Source organism: Odocoileus virginianus, chromosome 22 (genome assembly GCF_023699985.2).
Source record: "Odocoileus virginianus isolate 20LAN1187 ecotype Illinois chromosome 22, Ovbor_1.2, whole genome shotgun sequence".
Lineage (NCBI taxonomy): Eukaryota > Metazoa > Chordata > Mammalia > Artiodactyla > Cervidae > Odocoileus > Odocoileus virginianus.
In genome coordinates this window covers 35,318,387-35,346,375 of record NC_069695.1, presented here as the reverse complement: position 1 = coordinate 35,346,375, position 27,989 = coordinate 35,318,387, and the positions used below count along the sequence as shown (strand labels likewise).

General features: G+C 38.6%; 1 long non-coding RNA gene across 1 annotated transcript; it reads right to left on the bottom strand.

The window, feature by feature from the left end:
- Nucleotides 1-707: 707 nt before the first annotated feature.
- LOC139030444 (uncharacterized) lies at nt 708-25,265 on the bottom strand. Its single transcript, XR_011482814.1, has 4 exons — nt 25,036-25,265; nt 23,499-23,591; nt 4,007-4,059; nt 708-964 (listed from the first exon to the last, which is right to left on the bottom strand). It is a non-coding gene; the product is annotated as an uncharacterized lncRNA (long non-coding RNA).
- Nucleotides 25,266-27,989: the final 2,724 nt, after the last annotated feature.

The window sequence follows — 27,989 nt, the reverse complement described above, 5'->3', positions numbered from 1 at the left end:
GGAGGGTAATGGATGGAGAGTGAAGTGTGTGGTGGAGGGGGAGTCAGGCCCAGAAACTCCCCAGTCAATTGTGCTTCGCAGAAATGCTGGTACTGTCTGCCAGGAGGCCATGTGTTCCTTTGTTCTCCAAGAACGTCCATTCTGTTCGCAGCTCAGGAGCGCACGTTCAGTTTTCCCTCATAATTAGGAGTGTGAATGAGTAAATACATGATACAGAATATGTTCTTACTGAGATTCCATACAGGCCCATTCATAACTCCTCTTCCTCCCCTTATTTTTTTGTTGTTTTTTCATTCTTACGAGGATCTTGCAAGAGGAAACAAATTAAGTCACAAACACTACTATGTTACTTGAAAACAAATGCATGCCCTTAACCGTGATGATGACTTAGAGCAGGGACCGGGGGTCCACATCATTGCCCCTAAGAGCTTTAAGGTGGGTGCAGATGTAATCTCTGGAAGTGGCATTTTTTGATATCAGGTAGAAATCACTCTGGGCTTCCCAGGCGGCGCTAGGGTTAAAAAAACCACCTGCCAATGCAGCAGATGAAAGAAACGTGGGTTTCAATCCCTGGTTCAATCCCTGGGTTGGGAAGAGCCCCTGGAGGAGGGAATGGCAACCCATTCCAGTATTTTTGCCTGGAGAATTTCATGGGTAGAGGAGCCTGACGTGCTACAGTCCATGGGGTTGCAAAGAGTCGGGCATGACTGAAGTGACTGAGCACACACCATCACTCTGGCTGAAGGCGGAACTGGCAACATGCTCTTTATTCATAATAAGCTCCTGTTGGACCCAACTGAAACACTTTTCACTGACATACAAAAAACTGTATATATTTAATTTACAAAACTTGACGAGTCAGGAGAGAGGCGTATACCTGTCAAGTGTGCTTTTGCTCCTGACCTCTGAAGGCCTCAGATTCCGGAGGTGGCTCCTAGCTGGTTTTGCACATCAGGAGAGAAGTCTGTGTATTTAAAGAATAAAATGAAATCATCCAAAATCCCAGAGACAATCATACAGTTAAATAGATTATAGCTTAGTTACATGATGGATTATTTGGTAACTGCTAAGAAAAGTCACATTAACATATTTAAGGACATGGAAAAATGACCATTTTGGCAAATAAAGTGACAAAAGCAATATTCAAGAGCTCGGAACTTTGTACATCCGGTATGATGTCATTTGAGTAAAATGTTTCCATATGTTTCTATGCAAGGAAAAGTAAATAAATAAAATTGGAGAAAATATTTTAAAATGGTATTTCTGCATGGGTGGGGGGGTGGGGGTGGTGGTGTGCAGAGAGAGAGATTAAGGAATTGGCTCCCATAATTGTAGCATAATTATAGGATTTGGCAAGTCCAAAATGTGTAGGGCAAGCCAGGAGGCTGAAGACACAGGTAAAGTTGATGTTTGGAAATTCCTTTCCTTTGGAAAACGTCAGTCATTTCTGAGGCTCACTCATATTATGGAGGGTAATCTACTTTAGTCACATCTTAAAAATACCCTCACAGCAGTATCTAGACTAGGGTTTGGCCAAGCAACTGGGCATCAGAGCCAAGTTGACACATAAAACTAACCATTACAGCTTTCAAGAAATTCCCCTGCTTCTTCTTCTTTTTTCCTGGTAATAGGCAGATTTTCTGGTTGGGTATTTCTCCCTTCCCCATGCTGTCTGGGTACTTTTCATGTATATTTGCACTTTCCCAGCAACAGCTACAGCTCAGAGGAGGTGAGATGACTGAGATGGTCTCAGCAGTGCAGGTTAATTTTAGAATTCTTGCTTGGAGTGCCAGAATAGAAGCCCTGCCTCCAGTGTAGAATGGGGTGCAGATGAGCCACCTGAAACCCATACCTTCAAAGAAGCTTGTTTTGGAAAGGCTGACACTATGGAAGGCAGATCAGAGGGGTGGAAAGAAACCGCCCTTGAGACAGACTTCAGACCCTAGTTAAACCAGCCCTAACCGCTGTCCTTCCTTTGAATTTTCCGTTATGCAAACTTATTTAATCTAGTTTTTCTGTTCCTTGCAAACACAGTCTGCTAATACACAGCCTTTTGCAATTTTTCAACAAATATGAATTTATTTTATAATAAGACTGTTGATTATATCTGTTGATTCTAAGACAAACTTTTTTTTTTTTCATTTAAAAATCTCTGAAATTGGAAGGTGTTATGGCAGGTCATAGTTTAGTAGAAAAATTTTTTTGTAGTATATATGAAACAATGGTGTATTTTATACTCAATAATGATTTAGACTAGATGAAAAATGTGACGTTTCATATTTGATAGAAGTTATTTTTAAGAAAAATGGAATGTAAATCCTTCGGATACTTGGAAGGGTATGGCTTATACTCGTATTACTATATGGTGACCTGGATGTCCCTGTATTTTTGGAATGGTTCAAGAAGAAATTAAAAACTAGAGCCTGATTTTGTTGTATGGCTTAAAACTAATATAAACCAGACTGATATAGAACACTTAGTTCCCCATTTTGGAAATGAGAGCAAATCTTTTCCTTTCAAAGAATCTGTAGGTCACTGCATGGACTGGCCTAGCAATAATTAGATGACTTTTCAGTGTCTATTTTTCTTTTTCTTGGACTCTATCTTTTTTTTAATATTTTAGTTTCAAATGGTTTCAAAATCAGTCCCCTCTAATTAAACTATTCTAGGCTCTTGCAGACACGAGTATTAATAATATAATACACTTCCTCTATGTAGAATTAAAAAAAAACTTTCAAACATGTTTTTGAATCTATTATGTGATATGATTCCCATAATATTTCATGAGTTAGGTAGGGTGCTGAGATCCTTTAGTATTCAAGAGACTTGCATACTATCACAGGGTAGTTAGTGGTAGAAGTGGACTTCCACTGGACTAGAAAGAAAGGGCTGAACTGAAATGAAGTTTTATTGCATGAAGTTATGATCTGTGTCATTAGCAAAGACAGAACACAATTTTAGAGTTTTTGAACCCTGGCTCAAGGTTATGTTTATCAATTCATGACCATCTTCAGTTCACTTATATATTCCTGTCACTAAAAATGGTCATTGGCAACCTAAGGCCATTGTGATTCACTAGTTTTTTAAAAAGTCCTATTTATTTTGTGCTAATTCACATTGTGTTGCAAATAATTCAATAATGAACTATTCTAGGAACTATCTAAGCACTATTATAATTAATTAGACTGATTTGAATTTTAAAAATGATTTGGAATATGTCTTACATTTACATTTTCTAAATGGGATGAGGAGGAAGATAGGAGAATGATCCTAAATTAGAAATTAGGAGGTAGTTAGGATGAATTCAGGGAAAAACCCCCGGTAACTAAATTTTTTACTTCCAGTTGCTTTTTACAAAACTGCTGGTCTTGTGAATTACAGTCTCATCTCATTCAACTATAGTTACTATCTTTTTTAAATTTATTTTTTCTCACATCCTCCTCTTCACTAGGCAATGCATTTCTGGAAGGCGGATACTGCATCTTAACTTTTCTCCCAGGTATATTCTTTCTAGCATACTGCCTAGTGCTTCAAGACCTGAATGTCTGTGCAAGAAAACATGAGAGATGGCCTTTATTTTCTTGGTGAAGTAGGTGGGCTCATGTGCTGAGACTTAAGGAGTAGGATCAGATTTGGGAATTGGAAAGCATGAAAGAAAAATTTCTCAGTTTAAGGCACATGATTTCCAAGCAACACGGAGATTCCAGATGAGGTTGGCAGCCACAGAACCTGGGCTTGGATTTGTGGGGAGGCAGACGGGGAATTCTCGACTGCCAGCAGCTTCCATTTTATCTAAGAGTGGCAGTGAAATAGATAGATGGAATATTGGGGTCTTTCAGCATCAACTTCTAACTGATTTATAGCAGTGAACAGTGTCCAACATTTTTAAAAGTTTAAGCATTTTACATTTTTTCTTTTAAGAAACCAATTATGTAAAGCAAATACAAACATTACTATTCAGAAGCACCTAGAAAAACAGGGCAATGAAGTACCTTGTTTTACTGACCTGGACGAAGCCCTGTAAACTTTCCGGGAAATTCACTGAAGTGAAAATTCTATCTAACAAGGTAAGAAAAGGTTTTAGGTAGGCATTAAAGTAAAATAAAGAAAAAAACAACCCCCCCCCCCCGCCCCATACACCACAAATCCTGAACATAAAGCAGTTTTATTTATTTAAAGGAACTGATACTTTCTATTTGTGTACTGAAAATTCAGTTAATTGGGACAACAGAGATAGACAAGGTCATTATTCTGATTATTTTAAGGAAGAGGAAAAGCAGCAAAGAAGATACAAAGATCCTGTATGGTTTAACCTGTGAATTGTTGAGGTGCAGAGAATGTCATTATCATGGCTATTTGTAACTGTGGATCATAGTTGCAGAATTCTCTTGGAGTTCCTTTGACTGTCTCTGAGATTGTGATCCTGAGAGAAAGACTATGAAAATAATTCTAAAAAGAATCAGGCAGTAGATAGAGGCAATTCAGACAAGACAGTGAAAGGGTTGAAAATGCAAATCATTGAGAAGGAAATTGTAATTAAGGGCACTTGGGGTTTCTAGACTGACCCCTTTTAAGATACAAAGTCCTAAAATAAAGATAGAAAGTCCGTAGTGGTTATAAACAGGAGTTCACTGCATCCCACTCCTGAAAGGGTGAGTCTTTTGGTTGTCCTTGAAAGCAAGACAATTTAAATTTTTTTATTTTTAAAAATTAATATTCAATTTGTGAAAGTTACAAATTCAAATTCTAGTTCTTTCCTTCCTTTAAAAATTTAAACTTATAATTATTCTGCTTATAAATCTAGTCTATCTAAAAATTAATTTTAAGGACTATATATAAACTTGACATATTTTATTTTTTAAAAGCAATTGCATTATCACTTTCCCAGGCATTTAAATTACTCTTATAATCTATTAAATTTTATTTAGAAACATGAGGATTCTAAATATATCACTTATTCTGAATGTTAAGTCCACAATTCTTTTATATATTTCCATTTAAAATCACAAGTCTAAATGAATTACCTAATTGCAGATTTAAAATAGGAATCACAAGATTCATCTGATGGATCTTTTATGCTCCATTATTATACTCAATGCCAATTATGTGTATGTTTTTTCTAACATTAAACACAAGAATATGACATATTTGATTTACTTTTTCACTTTTCTCCCTTAATCTAAGTTTTTCCCGGGTTGAGGGGAGCGTGTCCTCCAAAGCAGGCCCTGAGACAGGACTAGAGTTTTCTTTTTAATTAATTAATTAACTTAATTGGCTGTGTTGGGTCTTAGTTGCAATACACGGGGTCTTTCGTTGCAGCGGCATGCGGGCTCCTCTCCAACTGTGGTGATCCTGCTTAGCTGCCCCGTAATATGTGGGATCTTCGTTCGCCAATCAGGGATCAAACCTGAATTGCCTGCACTGAAAGGCAGATTCTTAACCACTGGACCACCAGGAAAGTCCCAGGAATGGAGTTTAAGTAGGATGTGAAGCAAACTGGGAAGTGAGACAGGGAAGGAAGTTAACTATCAAGGAGTGTATCATCATCCAATTATCACTGTTAGCCCCTGGAATTTAATGCCAATGAGGAAACTCTGGGAGCCACTGTAGAACATGCATCTCAGAGTCATATCTTCCAAGGGTGAGGGAGCTGGAGTATTTATACACCAATTCCTGTTGCTCACGGGTTGAATGCTGTTCCTGGGAGTCATTAATTCTCAGCACTTTCAGCCTACTGCACACAAGGGCAAAATGGCTTCAGTGGTCAAGAGTGCCCTCAGGCAAAGGAATATAGCAGCTGAGTTGGTAGGAGCATGAGCCTGCTTGTCATTTTCTTCCTTCAGAGCTTCAATTGCACTTAGCAACAACAAGCCAATTTCATCGTTCTTAATTACTGTTACCTTCGAATCTTCCAAATGCTGGAGAAAATTGCATCAGCCAATATATCCCCTTCCATCTGTATCATGCCCCAGTTCATCCTAGGTGAGTGTCTTCTTAATTGGGTTGCCACAGCAAGTCTGGGATCATTTGGACTTTACTCACCACCAGTAATGGGGCCCTCACTGTCTGTTTGCTGTGAGTCATTCAATTCTAGAATCCCAGCCCGAGGATCTGCTGCTCAGAACCTCTTATCTCACTGACTGTCTTAATTTAAGCTTTCACAGAAGTAGGTTCTTAGAAAAAAAGAATGCAGTGCAAAAAGTTTATTTGGGAGATGAAGCAAACCTCAGTAGGAGAACTGGGCAGTAAGACAGAGAGGACAGCCAATAAAAAGGTACATTGTCTGGCTAGATACCACTATGGGCTGCGGTGCAATCCCACTGGGGTGTCTTTGGGAGCCCTAACACACACTTCAGTGTTATCTGCTCCCCTCCAGGGTAAGGGATTTGGGGTGTTTAACAATTCCCTTTCACATTAGTGGAGAGCTCCTGCAGAAGGCTGCTAATTCCTTGGTATTGTTGACCTGCTGCACAGCAGCTAGAAAAAGCCCATAGGGAAAGGAACACAGGTGCTGGTCACAGGCACCAAAGTGGTAAGCTCAAGGCGGTATTGACGAGGCACTCGCCAGCACCCCTGACACCACTGTTTTCCACTCCTTAAGATTTTTGCTCTAATTTGATGTTAAGTATTTATATAAAATAAGAATATTTAAAGGTTTTTTTAAAACTAATTAAAATTTCCAGAATTGCCAAAGCTTTTCAAATAACAATAAGGCATTTCTAGAGGGCTGGGTAATAAGTGTGATTTGCAGGAGAAGACAGATTTGCTAAACTGAAATATTTAGTTAAGCTATTTATTTTTACTTCTGCTAATAAGGCTTCCAGATGTAGATGTGATGGAACAGAATAAACATGTTTCTTGGATCACTAGAGGAAGGAAGGAATATGAGTCATGTGTGCAGAGACAGACGGCGGTTTAGAGAGGCATTACCACTGCTGAGCGTTAATATATCTATTTTATTTTTACTTTTTAAAACCTATTTTTATTATTTTATCACATATATACGTATATATATATATATATATGCATATACATGTATGCATGGGTGCATGCTAAGTCGCTTCAGTTGTGTCCGACTCTTTGCAACCCCATGGACTTTAGTCTGCCAGGCTCCTCTGTCCATGGGATTCTCCAGGCAAGAATACTGGAGTCGGTTGCCATGCCCTCCTCGTATACTTGTGTATATGTATACATATACACACATATATATATTGTGAAATGATTACCACAACCCACTTAATTAACACATACATATATTCCCTCCTTTTTGAGCCTTCCTCCCACACCTCTAAGTACCCCTCATCCCACCCCTCTAAGTACCTATTTTAGAATAAGTAAATGAACTAACACTGAGTGTTGAGACCCTTCTGGTACCCCATGATTCTAAAAATGGAAATAGGAAAGTTTTATTTTAATATTTATCATTATTAAATTAAGGTTTTTTTTTAATTAACATGTTTGGTAGAGATTAATTATTGGTAATACATGAACCAGGCCTGGTTGTGTGTTAATGTGATGATCATAATGAAACTTCAGGTTATCTAAAATTTTATAAACACCAAAGTCTAAAGTGAAGAACACAATGTCAGTTATCAATAAAAGTTCTTAAAGCAAAATTTTAAGTCTGAGCCACTTTCTAATTACATATATACTCTGAAGATGTAGGAAGGAAGTGCAATTACTTGTGATTAGGTATTTGGACTAAATAGTAGCTGTAACAATACAAATAATTTTTTTGTGCGTAGGAAAAGCAGAACCAGTCCTGATTTCCAAAATCTCTTGGCAACTTTCACTATCATGTGTCAAACATAAGGTTTTTGATTTACTGAAATCTATGACACGACTGAGCGACTGAACTGAACTGAACTGATACTGTCATTTGGCACCTATTATGTGCAAAGCATTCTGCTGGGTACTATGGATAATACAAAGTCAAGTTCCATAGTTGCTGCCTACAGGATGCCTATGGACCAGTAAGAGAGAAAACTCAACTCAGTTAGTTATGAAACAAAGGGGATCTTCAGACATTTGTAGAGAAGTGGTGTCATTTGACTTCAAAGGCGGGACTAGTGTCGACCGGAAAACTAGGTCCTGAGTGAAGTTATTGGCTGCTGAAAGAAATGATTGGTCACTCATGGTTAGAAATCTGAATGGGAACTCTAAGAAGAGCTTCTGAGTGGTCCTGTAAAATACAAAGGCTGCTAGATAGACTCATCCCAAGTGGAATCCTCTTAAGCAGATAGTGCTCCCATTTGGAAAGAAGCGGTCCTCCTCTTTGTGGCATCTCTCTGTGGTGGCAGAAGTAGGGTGGAGATCTCTAGGAATACTCGGTATACTGAGTATAGTTTGGCAAAATTACTTTGAGGAAAGGAGTTGAGTCTCTGCTAGATCCTTGGTCTGCAGGAAGTCAATTTAGAGGAGCCAGGAGCTGTGATTACAGTTGATTGCCCTGGCCTACTTGCATGGTAGTTAAGTGCATAAATCTGCTTCATTATCCACTTTGTGGAATCTCTGGAGAGTCTGTAGTCCTATCCACTTCTGTATGTCACACCATTAAATAGGTGGACAGCCAGCTGGGGGAACTTCCCCACACTGTCACCACAGCTTCCCCAAACCCTCTCTTGACTGAAAGTCTGTCTGAGGCTTACCCTCATTGTCACCCCCAGTAGAAGGGCTTAGAAATTGGGGAGCGAATGAGTCCTGTCGAATATGCTTTCAAAAAGAGCAATACACAGAACTCAACCTGATTTGAAGGCCAAGCTAAGATTTCTTTTGGTTATCTAGCTGGGTATTTTTTTTTTTAAGGCAAAAACAAAACCCAGACCATCATCTGTATTTGTGCCTTGATTAACTGTCAGATGAAAATGGGTCAATCAGCACAGTCAGGGCAGGAGAGACACACTATTTAACCAATGAGTCTCTTATTCAGAATAAATTGGTTGGAATAAAAAAAAAAAGGCCTGAATGTAGGACAACAGTCACTGATAAAGAGAATCAATAAGTATTTATACTTTAAAAGGAATTTGTCTTAAGTGAACTTTTTGTTAAGAAAAAAACATTTTATTTAAACATGAGGCTCTGCAAGTTCAATATCACATTTTTAAATTGCAAAGGCTTCCCAGATGGTGCAGTGGTAAAGAATCTACCTGCCAATGTAAGATCCACAGATGTGGGTTCAATCCTTGGGTTGGGAAGATGCCCTAGAGGAGGAAATGGCTACGCACTCTAGTATTCTTGCCTGGGAAAGCCCATGGACAGAGGAGCCTTGTGGGCTCACAAAGTCCATGGGGTCACAAAGAGTCACACGTGACTGGGCATGCACATGTTACCATTACATGTTATATTTGGAAAGTAATCTGATTTGCAAGAAAGCCTGATAGACATTAGACATTGTTTACTATACTTTGTTTTCCTGCCAACCACTAGCATCAGCCCCTGGACTGACTCATCTGAGCTCCAAACTTTGGAGGACACTGAATTCACTTAAGAAAAACAAAAGGCTTTATCCAAACTCCTTTTAATAATTTCTAGAGCTGGTCTGCTTGAGTGGCTCTGTGGTAGCGTTTTTGAGGTCAGTTGAGATCATGGGTAATCTTCTTTGAAGAGATGAGAGGTTATTTTATAAAACCAGCCCATGTTTTGGAAAAGCTAGTTACTTCTGCTTCAGAGAAGGTGGCAATGGAGAAAGTCTACAAGGTATGAGGAAAAGTACAACGTGACAACATACTGCCGTTTTTTCACATTGTATGCGTATTTCAGGGCATCTGTCATTTGGAACGTGGTCTTCCCCACTTGAAAGATCAAAAAGTTTAAATATGGGTGACTCAGCATCTTACATACTCATGGCTTTTAATGTTGATTTAAAATAAATATTTATAAAACATAAGGCATGTATGTCAAACTTTCCTGTATATAAAACATTTTATTAATTTAAGGTCATAGCCACATCATTCTGTACTTCAGGAATTTAGATAATGATTCTCCTCTCGTATCTTTTGTCTGCTACCAATTTTAATGTAGTCCAGTGATGAATGTTTAAGAACATGCACTTGCAGTGTTCTGATAAAAATGACTAGCAAATGTGAATACAGTCCACATTTCCTACATATTCCATCAGTCATTAGTGGAGGAAAAATGTGAATAATTTATTGGTGAAAAGTTTGAGTTAATCTGCTGACAACTTAAATAATGCTTAACCATTCCTAAGGATGTGGGGCTGTTGGGGAAAAAAGGCATGCTTTTTGTTATTAAGAAGAGCATTCCCTGAAGGATCAAGAAAATAATTTCACCTTCTATGGAAAAAGTTAGCGCACAATTATCACATCTGTTTCCTCATAGTATAATCATCTTAGGTAAATATTTCTTCTTTCATTACATTTATAGCTATCTACTTTACACAAGGTGGTGTATATAAGTCAATGCTACTCTTTCAATCCATTCCCCCCTCGCCTTACCCTATGTGTCTACAAGTCTGTTCCATATGTCTGAACCTCTATTCCTACCCTGCAAGCAGGTTCATCAGTACCTAAATGCACTTATTTTAAAAAGATCCATTTTAGATCATTGCATTTGAAAAAAAAAATTTAAATACTTAAAAATAAAAAGAAAACTTATTAAAATTGCAAATTGTATAGAATAGCAGTCTATACAGAGAAGGCAGTTGGTAACAGGGCTTGAAAGGTAATGAGAGAACGTTTTTGACAATAAGGAGTAGGAGAAGATAAAAGAATTGAGATACCTTGAGAACTGCCCATTTTAGGTAAAATTTAGGTGAATTACAACGACAGAAAAAGTTAAAATGGACTGAACACTTATCATGTTATATGTGCAATATTTTTCATTTCATTTGCAAAATGATCCTTTGAAATGACTGCTATGGTTTTTCCTCTTTTCAGATGAGGTACATATTTGTTTCTTAAGGTCATAGAGCTTTTACGGTTTTGAGTCAGTGTCAGTCTGAAGAAGATGGGGTTCATGTTTTTGAACACTCTGCTGTTTGGGCTGTTGCTCCCCTATCTCTGGGTTTGCCTGCTATTATTCCACCCTGCAGGGCCATTTTCCAAGGAGATAGTTGGTTAGATATTTTCCAGAATGATCTTCCTTCATTGACTTCACTTTCTCATCTTTCTTTCCCTGATCAACTCAGCAGTCTCACCACTCTTTATAAAACAACTTTGTATTTTGAGAGAGTTTAAGACTCACAAGAAGTAACAAAAATAGGGGCATCCTTCATAGTCCAGTGGTTAAGAGTCCACCTTGCAATGCAAGGGACACAGGTTCGATCCCTTGTCTGGGAGGATTCCGTGTGCTGCATAGCAACTGAGCTTGCGTGCCACACACAACTACTGAGCCTGCACACCCTAGAGCGCATGCTCCGAAGCAAGAGAAGCCACTGCAATGAGAAGCCTGAGTACTTCAACTAGAGAGTAGTCCCCTCTCGAGGCAACTAGAGAAAGCTTGTGCACAGGAACAAAGACCCAGCACAGTCAAAAAAATAAAAAAGTAGCAAAAATAGTGAGAGTTGTTGGTATTATTGGTATTTTTTATTTTAGCCATTCTAATAGGTGCATAGAGGTATCTCCCTGTAGCTTTAATTTCCATTTCCCTGATGGCTAAAGATATTGAGGATCTTTTCTTTTTTGTTTTGAGGATCTTTTCATATCCTCACTCACCATTCATACATTGCCTGGTAAAATATCTGTTCATCTTTTGTCAATTATCTAATTGGATTGTTTATTTACTGTTGAGTTTAGAGCTTTCTTTATATATTTTGAATACAAGTCCACTGTGAGGTATATCATTTGCAAGTATTTTCTCCCAGTTTGTGGCTTGTGGTTTCATCAGAGCAAAAATTTTAACTTTGATGAAGTTAAATTTGTGGATTTTATTTTCTTAGGGATCATGTCTTTAGCGTCAAGCCTAAGAACTCTCCTCCTAACTCCATGTCATGAAGTTTTCCTCTTATGTTTTTATCTAAAAATTCTATGATCTTGCATTTCATGTTTAGATCTGTGTGCTATTTTGAATTGAGGCCAAGGTCTTTCTTATTTTTGCTTATGAGTGTCCAATTGATCCAACCCCATCTGTTGACAAGACCATCTCTTCTCCCCACTAATTTCTAAAAACTGCCCTCACCATTGTTGCCAATGGCCTCCTACTTTCCTAATCAAAGGAACAGTGGCCTGTAACAAATTTTAGCTAGGCAGTACCGGTTGATGGTGTGCTCTATAACAGTGAAGCCAGGAATTCACTCCCTTGGACATTGAGAGGATGGAAGGGAGTGCTGGTCTACTGGCCACCATGTTGGAGGAATGATGCATTTTCAGGGGTGGCGGGAGCAGTCATGCTCTGTACATGTCCCTCTCAGGTAGAAGAAACCAGGTCCCAAAGCACTCATTCTTTTCCAGACTGTGGTAGAAAACGATCTTTCCAGAATATTTTCATCTATACTTCTTGAAAATAAGAAGACAATATTGTAGTTTTAATTTCTCCTTTCAAAATTATTTTTTTTCCTGTTGCAAAATTAATATATGGTCACTGTAATATTATACATCTGGAAACAGTTAAAACACTTCTTTTCTTACCGTCTCGTCCTAGTCCCTTTTTTTTCTTCTCCAGCTCCATCTCGTCTACTTTCTCTCCTTCTCCTCATTCAAGGGGATGATACACATAGATTTTATTTATTATTTTTGAAAAATTATGTATTTAGTTTTGGCTGCTCTGTGTCTTTGTTGCTGCATGCAGGGCTTTCTCTAGTTGTGGTCCACAGGCTTCTCATTGTGGTGGCTTCTCTTGTTGCAGAGTATGGGTTCTATGGTGTGTGGGCTTCAGTAGTTGTGGCTTTCAGGCTTAGTTGCCCTGTAGCATGTGGAATCTTCCCAGACCAAGGATCGAACCCATGTATCTTGCACTGGGAAGGCAGATTCTTAACCACTGGATCGCCAGGGAAGTCCGGTATAGAATTTACAATGGTGTCTACTTCTGCAGAAGAATAGAAAATAAGAGAAGTAGTTGAAGGGAATATGATAAAAGTTGACATGTTCAATCTTGGTAGTAGGGATATTCTGGTCTGCAGGCTTGAAATGTTTGAGGACTAAAATGAAAATGAAGAAAAGCCCTCAAGGCATTTACTTTTGGGTTAAGAGACACTAAACATCTATGACCTTTTTTATTAAAATGGACTGACCCAGAGGTCAGAGGCAAAGCATCCCCACCATCCTGCAGATGGCTGAATGCTGCTCTTTACTATTTAAAATGTGCCAGGACTGTTATTAAATGACATGAAAAATAAGAGAGTGTAATCTATTCTGGACACTGGGGGAGATGATGAATGGGAGATGGACGAGATTTTCTCTTGGTCTCTTTATAGGCTTGCTATTTCTTGGTAAATGTGACAGAATGAATAAATGACCTGTACGGCAATTTTGGAAAATTTCCTGATGTGTTAAGATAATAAGAACAGGCAAGTGAGCTGACTGCAAGCTATTAGCTCAGCAGGTCAAAACTGTGCTTCGGAGTCAAGTCACAAGTTTTATAGGTTTTCTGGGTTTAGTTTGCTGATGGGTCTGCTGCATTTGAATATGTTCCTTTTTGGCCCTAATCAACCACCCGATTAGATTCCGGAGACTTCATATTGAACATTAATAGGTTCTAAAGATGGAGGTGTCTGTCTAAAAGGTGTAGCATTTTTCATTCATACTGTATAGTGTATTAAAGTGAAACAGAGAGTTATGGCAATCATTTAGATGATTCAGGAAAAAAAATTCACAAGTATCCAGTTACCCAGACAGTTCTGGGTAAATCTATTTTTGCTATAAAATATTCAGAAAGTTACTTAATCTGTATGTATCTATGCAAAATGATGTCAAACTGGGCTTCTTTGCCTGTCCCTGAACACATAATTTTACAGATAATGCTTTTTTTTTTTTTTTCCCTTTGGAAAAATGAGAGCAATACTTTGCTCGGAAAAGTTTCCTCACATTGGAATCTTTTCTTGCCTTGGACAAGCCTCTTACTCTTCCTGGATCTCCCCTTCCTTGGCTTTAGAAAGAAGGGTTTGGGCTTTATGAACTTTAAGCTACCTTCTATCGTCATGCTTATAAATAAAAACCCTTATGGGTTCCCTCTCCCACTTAAAAAAATAAAAACAATTTTTAAGAACAGTTTTGGGCTCACAAGAAAATTAAGAAGGTACAGGGATTTCTCCTGCCCCCAAGCATGCGTAGCCTTCCCCCACTATCAACATCCCCCACCAGAGGGAGGAGGCAGTTATAGGTTTGTAATGTGTTACAGTTGATGAACCTGTATCTACACAACACAATCACCCCAAATCCATACTTTACATTAGGCTTCACTCTTGGTGTTACGCATTCTGTGGGTTTGGAAAATATATAATGACTAGTATCCTCCATTATAGCGTCATTCAGAGTATTGCACAAAAAACAGAGTATTTTCATTGCTCTAAAAATCCCCTGTGCTCCACCTATTTATCCCTCTTCCTCCTCCCTGCTCCACAAAATCCTTGGAAACCACTGATCTTTTTACTGTCTCCAGAGGTTTGCCTTTTCTAGAATGTCATATAGTGAGAGTCAAAGTGTTAGTTGCTCAGTCATGTCTGGCTCTTTGCAACTCCATGGACTATAGTCACATAGTGGGAATTATGTAATATGTATGTAGCCTTTTTCAGATTGGCTTCTTTCACTTAATGGTATGTATTTATGTTTCTTTTATGTCTTTTCATGGCTTGGTAACTCATTTGTTTTTAGCACTGAATAATATCCATGGTGTGGATGTACCAGTTTACTGACTGAAGGACATCTTGGTCGTTTCCAAGTTTTGGCAATTATGAATAAAGCTGCTGTAAACGTCTGTGTGCAGGCTTTTGTGTGGACAAAAGTTATCAACTCCTTGAGTTAATACCAAGGAGTGCAACTGTTAGATCATATGCTAAGAGTAGGGCTTCCTTGCTGGCTCAGCAGTAAAGAATCGGCCTACCAATGCGGGAGATGTGGGTTTGATCCCTGGGTGGGAAGATCCCCTGGAGAAGGAAATGGCAACCCACTCCAGTATTCTGGCCTGGGAAATCCCATGGACAAAGGAGCCTGGCAGGCTACAGTCCATGGGGTTGCAAAAATGTAGGATATGACTTAGCAACTAAACAACAACAAATTTACAATGGAAGAACAGGCACCATAATTTTAGGTTATGATTATTTTCAACTAAGGCAACATAGAAAAATGGGGTTTAAAAAATATTTCATGGGAAATATTATACAGCTTGTTTAAGGGAGAATAGCCTCAAAGTAATATTGTTTTCTCCAATCTCTTAGCCCAGTATCTAAATTGGATGTGTGGTGGCAGAACTATCATTTTCAGGTAAAAAGTATGTATTCCTGATACTAAAACAAATTGTTTATATGATTTTCAAGCACCAGGCCTTATATTGTATTTTTGGAGTCATCTATTTAGCAGTAATTGACAATTACTCATTGAGCACTTTTTAGGTGTCAGAACCATTAAATACATAATAACTGACCACAGTAACATGCAGTCATTGACATCAAGAACATTTCAGCTAGTGGGATATGCTGACAAGCAAAGAGGAAATTACGTTTCATCATGATGAGCGCTGCAATGATTCGCATAAGGAGTTTCACACCCAATTCTGGAGGTTACATGGATAAGAAAACTTGACTGTTACAATATTCCTGGAAACAGCAGACTGGGAGGGGTGTTCTAGGTGGTGCAAAGGCCCAGAGAGAAAGACTACGTAAAACTGCCTGCCAATTAACATCAGAATATTTATTCTGTCCTATGTTGTCTTGCATTTTCAAGACTAGTGCTTGGTATGGTTGCTCTTATCGTCATGGCTGTGTGAAGCTTTATGGCACAATCATCATAGCTGTAAGAAAAATTTTAATGTCAATACTTCCATAAATTGCATTTGTTATTCATTCTTCTAAATTATTACCTGTTCCCCTACTTTTTTTTTGTTCCCCTACTTTTGATTGCAATTAAATTCTATTTAAGTTTTGAATGGTCATAAAATATAAATAAGCTGTTACAACTTATGGATGTTTTGGGCAGAAAAACAGAGACATTTTTCTACTGTGAAAACATGTTGAAAACTCACAAAGATGATTTAAGAATATATTTTGTCAGAGGAAAAGGATTTGGGGTAAATTTTTCATTTAATATCTTTAGTAACTTTTCTAAAGTGATTTTTCATAATCCTTGGGCATTTTTTTTTGCAAGCCAATATTTTTGTCCCAAGCAAAGTTGTTAGAAAATTTTCACAAAATAGCCTTCAAGTTAAGGATTCTGGCCAAGTTTGGCGTTATAAACGCATATATTTTTTGAGGAATAGAACTTTTCTATAAATATTCACTCTGAATGAATACTGCTCCTTGGAAATGTTCTTTATTTCAACTCAAATAAATTTTGCATTGGTTTATGTGTCTTTTGTTTATTGAATAGGAGATATAAGTAGTTTCAGATGTGATGGAAATTCTTTTTATTCTACAACTGACTTTTATTTAAACACTATCTATAAAATACTTGTTTACAGCTAGAGTCTTTTTTGCTTGAGGACAGCTTAAAACTGCATAAGTACATACAGACTCATTGTTTGAAAGTAGTTTGGGGCTCTTTAGAGAAATGTACATCAGTTGCAGGTCATATATTTCATATTAAATTATCCATTTTCCTGGGCTGTGGACTGGAAGTACGCTGCTATGAACAAATAGAAAACAGTATTTTAAGTATATGGCCAAACGACATTTGTCAGTTATGGGAGCTTGCTAAGGGATCTTGCATAATACTAGTTGTCCTTGAAAGTTTATTGTTGGTTTAAGGACGATCTCATTGTGAAATTTTTTAAAAAGACAAACTCATTGAATTCCTAGAACTTCTGCATAAGAATGTCATAAGCATAAAAATGTGTTATTTATGTCAGTCATTTTCAGTGTCTCTGTGGTTTCAGTTGGATGACATAACAGTGATAAATGAGCACTGGGATACTATTTCTTAAAGTCATTGAATTCGTATATCTGAACTGAGATGCTGTTTCTTCTTCTGTTCTGCTTGTTTTGTTTTGTTTGTTTTTGGAGCAGAGAAAGGTTTATTGCAGGGCCACGCAAGCAGATGAGGTGGCTCATGACCCGAAAAGCCTCAAGCTCCCTAAAGGGTTTCAGCATTTTTAAAAACATTTTTAAAGGGCAGGTGAGGGACAGGTCACAGGATACATGATCAGTTTGTGCAGAATTCCTGTTTGCTCTTTATTTATTTTTTTTTCCTGTTTGCTCTTTAAAGTGGGTGCAAATGTCTGAGTTGTTGATGGAGAGCAGAGTTACTTAGTTTCAAGGGGTGAGTGGGATATTCTTTAGTGAAGTAAATTATTTAAAAAATGGTTTCAGTAGAGGAGAGAGAAACACTACTGAGTTATCAACTTCATTTTAGATGTGAATTAAGTGTCTGAATATGGAAAGTTTATACCACAGAATCACAGCCAAAAGAAAAATTATATTTGCTTTAGACCAAATGTAGTAAGAAAAGGAGCTTCAGGAATGTTCACCAAGGCTCACCCAGAGCAATCATTCCCAACGTTTTCTCTGTTGAAATATCCTTGACATTCATATATGTGATAGATTCCCTTGGAAATATCCAGATGTTGAAGGAATTCTCAGTATTTTTTCACACATCATAGTGTATAACTGCTACATCTATTAACACTTACTGACATTGTGGTAAACTGTGGACTGCTATTCAGGGTAAGTTGTGGTTATACACAGTTCCCATATATTCAAAGTAAATGAATGAGAAAGACATAGGATATGCTTGAGTTCACCCTGTATCACATTTTAAAAAAGAAAATAATTGAAAATGTTGATACTTTATTGTTTTCAGCAAACACACTACAGCATGCCTCATGCTTGAACACTGACACTAGTTTACTTGATAGCATATTTGATGACTACTTGTCTAGAGGACACTGGCTATGGAGAATTATGAATTATCAAGATTTCACTATTACTGTTGGGAAGAAGATTTCAAGACCTGAATTAACTGTGACATGCTGATTTTATTGAAGGGAGCTGTTCACCAACAGCATTTATTGATTATGTTTCTAAGAGAAATGCTTTGATGGAATTTTGAAATCAGTAGGTTTGTGTATTTCCATTAGGACTTCAAATCAATTGTCGTTTTTATGGAGATGATGGTGACCCATCTGGGCATTAAAATTGATGAATTATGGATAAGAATAATGAATGCACTTCATTTACATCAATCATGATTTTTCAGAGTCTCTGGTTGGGTATCATTTCTGGAGGGCTTGTGAGACTGAACAGCATTTTTGGCCTTCTCCTATTAATAGAAATCAACTACAGGTCAGACTAGAAATTCAGGCAAGGCTTTACTGGGTCCCCTGCTGCGGCGGGGGGAGGGTGAGAACAAACAACAGGTTCCCTTGCTTGCTCAGTCCCTGAGGTGGGGTGTTTGTTCCTTAAATGGGGTAAGAGTAGGGATGTGTCCAGGGGTCAGGCTGGTGGGGTGGCTTAGGTGGGTTTGCCCACCCCTCTGGTGGTGTTGAGTGCAGGGGGCATGTTCAGTACCTTGTTTCTGCTCTCAATTCCCTGTTTTTGCTCCAGGCTTCTCAAAAGTGGCAGTTGGTCTGTTTATATCTTTTGTTCATAATTTTGCCCTAACTGTGCATGCATGCAGTTATGTTTAGTCCCGTATAGTTTCTTTATATTTTGTTGCTTGAGGAGGGGTTCATTCCAGGTGCAAGCATTGCAGCACTGCAGCAAAGGGTCCCAGGTCCCAACCTGTCTCATTTGGAGAATTAGAATTTGGACATATTCGAATAAATATTATACGCCTGGTGTTGCGCTTGGCCAGGTTGTATGTGTTTTTGTTAGAATTAACCAGATTGCTTTTCTGTGACACGCTGTTTAAAGGTTGTAAAGGCATAAGTACATGCAAAGACATCATTTACAAGGTCTGAAAAACAGAGAAGGTGAAGACATGGAGAAGAGTGGCTCTCAAGTTTTTCTGCAGTGGAGAAATAAGAAATTATAAAACAACAAAATATATAAAGAATATTTTGACAAAGAAAATATTTGAAGTGGAAGAATGCTGTTTTTATCTTAAGAACAGCTGAATTAAATATTTTCCTTTAATATGAATTAAAATTTTATACAAGCAGAGTAATATATGAAAAAAATAATGTAAGCTTCACTTCTTTTTTTCTCATAAAACATCTTGAGGGCAGCAAGAAGACTTGGGTGAGACATTAAGAAAGAGAAAAAGGAAAGCCCTTGTGTAGATAAAATGGCAAGGGATGGGTTAGGTAAATGCATACTATAGACACATGTAGTGCTGGCTTGTTTTGTAAACAGTGCAAGACTTGAGTCAATTTGTTTACTATTCTCTCAGGTCAAGAAGCGACAGTTAGAACTGGACGTGGAATAACAGACTGGTTCTGCATTGAGAAAGGAGTACATCAAGGCTGTATACTGTCACCCTGCTTATTTAACTTACATGCAGAGTACATCATGACAAATGCCAGATTGGATGAAGCACAAGCTGGAATCAAGATTGCCAAGAGAAATATTAATAACCTCAGATATGCAGATGACACCACCCTTATGGAAGAAAGTGAAGAGGGACGGAAGAGCCTCTTGATGAAAATGAAAGAGGAGAGTGAAAAAACTGGCTTAAAACTCAATATTTAAAAAACTAAGATCATGGCATCTGGTCCCATTACTTCACAGCAAATAGATGGGGAAACAAGGGCAACAGTGACAGACTAGTTTTGGGAGCTCCAAAATCACTGCTGATGGTGACTGCAGCCATGAAATTAAAAGATGCTTGCTCCTTGGAAGAAAAGCTCTGACCAACCTAGACAGCATATTAAAAAGCAGAGACAGTACTTTGCCAACAAAGGTCCATTTAGTCAAAGCTATGGTTTTTCCAGTAGTCGTGTAGGGATGTGAGAGTTGGACCATGAAGAAAGCTGAGTGCCAAAGAAGAGATGCTTTTGAACTGTGGTGTTGGAGAAGACTCTTAGGAGTCCCTTGGACTGCAAGGAGAGCCAACCAGTCCATCCTAAAGGAGATCAGTCCTGGGTGTTCATTGGAAGGACTGATGTTGAAGCTGAAACCCCAATAATTTGGCCACCTGAGGCGGAGAGCTGACTCATTGGAAAAGACCCTGATGCTGGGAAAGATTGCGGGCAGGAGGAGAAGGGGACGCTAGAGGATGAGATGGTTGGATGGCATCATCGATTTGATGGACATGGGTTTGGGTGGACTCCGGGAGTTGGTGATGGACAGGGAGGCCTGGTGTGCTGCAGTCCATAGGGTCGCAAAGAGTCGGCCATGACTGAGGGACTGAACTGAACTGTTCACTCAGGTATTTCCTCAAACAATAAAAAGACTTTATCTGTGTTTCTAATAATGAAATCAATTTGAGAACCAGAATAAAGTTCTGACAGCTTACTTTTGGATACAGTTCTGGCAACAACATGGATAATCTACACTGGCTTTATCTGAAGAGTCTTTTATGTATTTATCTATTTATTCAATCCTTATTATTGTCAGCAGTGATACTAAGTCTTAGAGAGCACAATTGTTTTAAAAAATTATTTTTTTTCAGTTTACTGAGAAGAGTGAATTTAAATAGTGGAAAACTATTCATAAGGGGAAAAATAGCGACAACATTCCTCCTAATCACTACCTCTGCAAAAAATAAAAATTACATTATAGTATAGCTGAGCCACTGTGACCAACTGTACAGAAACATCACTCTCCAAATACCCATGTACCCTGCAAATTCTCTGACACTCACATTGTTAAATACAGTTATGTGACTAGTTATGGTGAATGAGTTGTGAGGAGAAGCAGAATTGATGTGGGTCACTTCTAGGTCAAAGCATTTATTAACAGGTGTGTGACTCTCTGGTTCTCTTTTTCTTATCTTGGTGACCTGGGAGCTATGTGTTCCAGATGGCAGAGCTATAAGGAGGAATTAGACTGGGTTCCCAAATTACCACTTCAAGGGAGCTGTCCTGAAGAGCCTCTAGACTTATGGCAGATTTGCTGTGTGTTAACCCACTGAGAGATCATCCTTGTTGATTTTGCAGCAAAGCTTACCCTATACTGACTAATCAATAGCCAATAGCTCATATTCCATTGCTGGTGCTAGTCAATGTCTGGGATGAAACTCTTAAGCCCATTGACTTTGTTTTAAAGGAATGTGAGTCCCCTAACCTTTCCCTTCTATTCTCCAATGCCTTTATTTATGAATTAAATACAGAGCTTTGACCATAATCTCTTCTATCTCTCCCCTTCCTTTATTACAAAATTTGTATTTATGACCCAGTGCTTTTAGCTGGGTAAAGAAAGCTACTTCATGTTAGACTGGAGTAGGCTAGGTGATTATTATTCATGCTCTGTGTTGGTGTTGCTAGATTTTTATTAAATACAACCTTTGGAACTTGAACCTATTGACGATGACAGTGATGTCAGCACAGATAATCACACCTAAAAGAAACTGGGGGCTTCCCAAGGGGCTCAGTTGGTAAAGAACCTGCCTGCAATGCAGGAGACACGGGAGAACTGGGTTCAATCCCTGGGTTGGGAAGATTCCCTGGAGGAGGGCATGGCAACCAACTCTAGTATTCTTGCCTGGAGAATCCCATGGACAGAGGACCCTGGACGGCCAGATACAATTGAGGCAACTGAGCATGCATACAAGAGAAACTGGAGCTGATGACCCCTACTGTCTAGATAATGATGATGGTGATGGTAATACTAATATCAGCTAATATCTCAATGGCAGTCTTGTACCAATCAGTGCTCTAAATCCTTTCTATATATTGAATTATTTAGTTGTTTAATTTATAATGAATGATTTTCTCCCTACCCCTAATTGTTGTGAATACCACTCTCATTTTACCATTTTGTGAAATCTCCCCCAACTCCTGCAGAAAAAAATTGTCACTCCTTCTTCTGAGCTTCCTTACTTCTTTATACATATCTTTATTAAAGCTCTGATAACATCATATTACAATTACTTGTTGATGTGTCTGGGTCAAAACATACTTCACAAAGGATGTTTCCTGTTCAGTTTTGTATTCCCAAAGCTTAAATGTTGTCTGTAACATCAATAAATAGATGATAAATGTTTGAATAAACAAATGAACAAATGAATGAATGAGATTATATGAGGCTTTTGCTTTTTATGATCAAGAGAGAATAGCTAACTAAGAGACTAGAGAAATTTTTTACAGTTAAAACATAAAATTTTTTTTTACAGCTTTAGGATAACCCTAAAATTTTATTAAAATAAATCTAGGCTTTGCCTTCAATGCAACTTTTAATTAGATGTCTTCCTTGGCCTGGTTACTGAGATGTGACCCAAAGGGGAGTGACATGGGCATTTCGAAGGATTTATTTTTAAGGAGAATTCTCTTTTGTGCTTAAAAAGTGCTATTTCAGACCCTTGGAACATGGGTATAAAATGACCTATGGCTCTCAGCAAGGGTCTAAGGACCTAATTTTTCATAAGAAGGAGATGTTGGATCTCTTAAATAACTTGAAAGCAAGGATGGAGAACCTTAAAACCTAGCAGCAGAACAAAAGTACTCCTTGGTGCTTCACTAGGATTACTCGTTTACATTGTTATTATACACTGTTTTTTTTAAATTGGATTATAATTGCTTTACAATGTTGCGTTAGCTTCTGCTGTAGAACAATAAGAATCAGCAATGTGTATACCTACATCCCTTCTCTCGTGAGCCTCCCTCCCACCAGCACCATCGCACCCTCTCGGCCATCACAGAGCGCCAGGCTGAGCTCCCTGTGTTACACAGCAGGCCCTCACTAGTCGTCTGTTTTACACATGCTAGTGTATAGACGTCAGTGCAACTCTCTCAATTGGTCCCACCCTCTGTGCCCGCAAGTCCATTTTCTATGTCTGTCCCTCTATTCCTGTCTTGCAAATAGGTTCATCAATACCATTTTTTCCTACATTCCATACATACCATTATTACTTCCAAAAGAAACAAATAATGCAGCTGAAGGTTTTCTTTAGGTTTAGGGAATATCTAGAACTCACTTCTGGGAGTGTTTCACCACAAGTGGTTGGATCATAGGTATGTTTTTTCAACAGCTCTTAGGAGTCCATAAAGAACTATATCATTATAGAGATTTCATCTTTGTGGTAAATGTAAGTAATTAGGAAACTCTAAAACTTTGAGTACCAATTGATTTGTACCAATACTCATAAAAATAATAGATTATGTTTTGTAACTGAATTTTGATAATATTTATACAATCTACAAAGTATTTTTACTAGTGTAAAGTACTTATTCAATGTATAGAAACAGTGTGTGAGGCACATTGAGTGGGTGTTCTTATTATTAATTCTTATTTTACAGATGAGAGGAAACAGACTCTTGGTAGATTACATAACTTGGCCAAGACACAGATGACTCACATTTTATGTTCTGACTTAGATCTCATGGTCCCAGCATGACAGTACTTGATCCTCCTTCTCCCACGGATCCAGCTCCACGACCGGCCTCAGGATCTGGAGGAGAGCGGGAGGAATTGGAGATGGGGGCTAAGAAATGTTCTCTTAGATTATTTAAAGTTTACTCATGGGACCTAGAAACTTCAAGTGTCAGAAACAGAACTGACATCAGACCTTATGGTGTGGTTGTCGATAAGCTCTACTCATCTGGCCTAATGACTAAGTTTCAGATTTCTCTCTCTCTTTTTGTCTTTGTCTCTCTCTGTCTCTTCCTTTTGGGAATTTGTTTATCTACAGAGACATATGATTCATTCAGTAAATATTTACAGTGCTCTCATCCACTTCCCTGGAAAATTTTCCTCCCTGATGTCTGCCTGGCCCCACTGGAGTCTCACAGTAGCTTCTGAAAGGAGGAGTTCAGCACTGCTGGCTGCTTTGCTGATTTAATTGGCATTATAATTGGGAGCAAAAAAGATCACATAATTGTATACAAGCTATAGGTAAGGGCCTATGTGAGATATTTGGGGTGAGGAGAAAATGCAATAAAACACCCCTCAAGGAGTTTATAATCTAGTAAAATAGTTTCTAGGCCTAAAAATCATGTGTCAGCTCATGGTTTTTCCTCTCTTTATCAACAGAGATATTTCAGTATTCAAGACTCAGTGTAACTAGGAACAAAAAGACATATTCATTTATTTAATAAACAGTGGGTGGTTATTATGATCAGGTGACATCCCAGGCCCCATGGGTACAATGCAGCCTGAGATGATCTTATCCCCTGCCTTTCCTCAAATGGGAGAAATCATTTGAAAGGAAGTAAACTCCAAAATCACTGCAGATGGTGATTGCAGCCATGAAATTAAAAGAGGCTTACTCTTTGGAAGGAAAGTTATGACCAACCTAGACAGCATATTAAAAAACAGAGACATTATTTTGCCAACAAAGGTCCGTCTAGTCAAGGCTATGGTTTTTCCAGTGGTCATGTATGGGTGTGAGAGTTGGACTATGAAGAAAGCTGAGCACTGAAGAATTGATGCTTTTGAACTGTGGTGTTAGAGAAGACTATTGAGAGTCCCTTGGACTGCAAGGAGAGCCAACCAGTCCATCCTAAAGGAGATCAGTCCTGGGTGTTCATTGGAAGGACTGATGCTGAAGCTGAAACTCCAATACTTTGGCCACCTGAGGCGGAGAGCTTACTCATTGGAAAAGACCCTGATGCTGGGAAAGATTGAGGGCAGGAGGAGAAGGGGACGCCAGAGGATGAGATGGTTGGATGGCATCATCGATTCAATGGACATGGGTTTGGGTGGACTCCGGGAGTTGGTGACGGACAGGGAGGCCTGGTGTGCTGCGGTTCATGGGGTTGCAAAGAGTTAGACACGACTGAGCAACTGAACGGAAACATACAAATAAACGGTGCAAGTTGTGTTACCTGTGATGAGAAAACAAACAAAAAGCCCAGAGGGCTAAGAAATGGAAAAACACATCTGAATGGGATTACCTTCAAGTAGGATGTTCAGGAATGGCATCTCAGAAGAGGTGGCATCTTAACTGAGATCTGAAGTGGGGACAGGAGCCAGTCTTAGGGAAACACATTCTAGGCGAAGGGAACAGTACATACAGGAACTCAAACACAACCTAGTGCAAGCAGAAGGGAAATTCTGGCTATGTGAGCAGGAAGTCCAGGAGTAGATCTCATTTCTGGAGTCAAAGCCTTAAATGAAGCCTTCAAGATTTGGTCCTGCTTTCACTTGGCACCTTTGCTTTCCGTGTGTGACGTCATTCTCAGGTGCCTCCTCACAGCTCACAGCTCGCCTGGAGCAGCGCTCATCCCTCTGAACCCAGTGGACTGATGGTGGGGGGAGGTTTATCCCGAGGGGAAAGGCATTCTGGGTTAGTATAAACAGCGGCCCCCTAAACATGAAAAGCCTTGAATCCTGAATCAGTTCAGAACATAACAGAGAAGATGAGAGTGGCCGCCGCAGGGGTGGCAGTGGGAGAAGCCAAGATTGGGTGGGGGCGGTAGCTAAGGATGTATCGCCCAGGTGTTAGGGAGAACAGCTTGAATAGCGTTCTCACAGCTTTGGGAAAGCTGTTCATGGTTTTGAAATGGAGCGGTATAATTTGATTTGTCTTATTTCACAATTTCTAAGCTATTTCTTTATATTTCATAGAAAAAGCAAGAGAGTTCCAAAAAAACATCTATTTCTGCTTTATTGACTATGCCAAAGCCTTTGACTGTGTGGATCACAATAAACTGTGGAAAATCCTTAAAGAGATGGGAATACCAGACCACCTGACCTGCCTCTTGAGAAACCTATATGCAGGTCAGGAAGCAACAGTTAGAACTGGACATGGAACAACAGACTGGTTCCAAATAGGAAAAGGAGTACTTCAAGGCTGTATATTGTCACCCTGCTTATTTAACTTACATGCAGAGTACATCATGAGAAACGTTGGGCTGGAAGAAGATCAAGCTGGAATCAAGATTGCTGGGAGAAATATCAATAACCTCAGATATGCAGATGACACCCCCCTTATGGCAGAAAGTGAAGAGGAACTAAAAAGCCTTTTGATGACGTGAAAGAGGAGAGTGAAAAATTTGGCTAAAGCTCAACATTCAGAAAACTAAGATCATGGCATCTGGTCCCATCACTTCATGGAAAATAGATGGGGAAACAGTGGAAACGGTGGCTGACTTCATTTTTCTGGGCTCCGAAATCACTGCAGATAGTGATTGCAGCCATGGAATTAAAAGACGCTTACTCCTTGGAAGGAAAGTTATGACCAACCTAGATAGCATATTAAAAAGCAGAGACATTAATTTGCCAACAAAGGTCCATCTAGTCAAGGCTATGGTTTTTCCAGTGGTCAGGTATGGATGTGAGAGTTGGACTGTGAAGAAAGCTGAGTGCAGAAGAATTGATGCTTTTGAACTGTGGTGTTGGAGAAGACTCTTGAGAGCCCCTTAGACTGCAAGGAGATCCATCCAACCAGTCCATCCTAAAGGAGATCAGTCCTGGGTGTTCATTGGAAGGATTGATGCTGAAGCTGAAACTCCAATACTTTGTTCACCTCATGTGAAGAGTTGACTCATTGGAAAAGACCCTGATGCTGGGAGGGATCAGGGGCAGGAGGAGAAGGGGACGCAGAGAATGAGATGGCTGGATGGCATCACCAACTCGATGGACATGAGTTTGAGTAAACTCTGGGAGTTGGTGATGGATAGGGAGGCCTGGTGTGCTGTGATTCATGGGGTTGAAAAGAGTCAGACACGACTGAGCGACTGAACTGAAGTCACTTTTACATTAGAAATAATTTCAATTTATAAAAATGTTGCAAGAATAAAAATAGCACATACTGTATCAATTATTTTATTTTATTAAGCTGTATAAAACTGTGACAATAAAGAGAAAAAAGATTAAGTATAAAGGACACCCATGGGTCCACTTTGCAGATTCAACTATGTTAACATTTGCTATCGTATGCATTGTTTTTTTTGCCTCCTATGTGTGTCTGTCTCTCCTCCCCCTTAGCCACTTAGAAAATAGACAATACACACACATATATCTACATATGTAACATATGATATATATAATATTTCTGAGCCATTTTAGAGCAAGTTGCATGTATGGGGGTGCTTTACCTCTAAAAACTTTCATGTGTATTTCTTAAGAATATTCTCTTATAAAAAACACAGTACAGGTAGCAACTTAGGTATACTTGATATCAATATATTTAAGCCTTATCTGACATCTGTATTTCAACTTTTTCATTTGACCTAATAATGTCCTTTATAGATTTCTCCCCCAGGACACAGTAAAGATCAGATATTGCATCTAGATTTCATGTCTTTCTTTTTTAAAAAAATTATTTTTTTGGAGTATAGTCATTTTAAAATATTGTGTTAATTTCTGCTGTACAGCAGAGTGATTCAATTATACATTCTTTTTTGTATTCCTTCCCATTATGGTTTATCACAGTAGGACCTTATTGTTTATCCATTCTATATGTAATAGATTTCATCTGTTAACCCAAACTCCCAATCCATCCCTCTGCCCTCACCCCTTGGTAACGACAGATCTGTTCTTTATGTCTGTGAGTCTGTTTCTTTTTTGTAGATATGTTCACTTGTGTCATATTTTAGATTCCACATATAAATTATATCATGTGGTATTTTTCTTTCTGTTTTTGAATTACTTTGCTTAGTATAATCTCTAGGTCTATCTATGTTGCTGCAAAGGGCATTATTTCCTTCTGAAAATACTAGTATATTGCCTTATTTTGTTTTTGAGATGTTTGATGTCATTCTATTTCTATTTCTTTTGTAAAGATAAATGAATTCTTAGCTTCTGGTTATCTGGGATCATCCTTATTTCATTTTTATTTCTGAAAGATAGTTTTGCTAGATATAAGACTCTTGACTGACAGTTTCTTTCAGTACTTTGACTATTT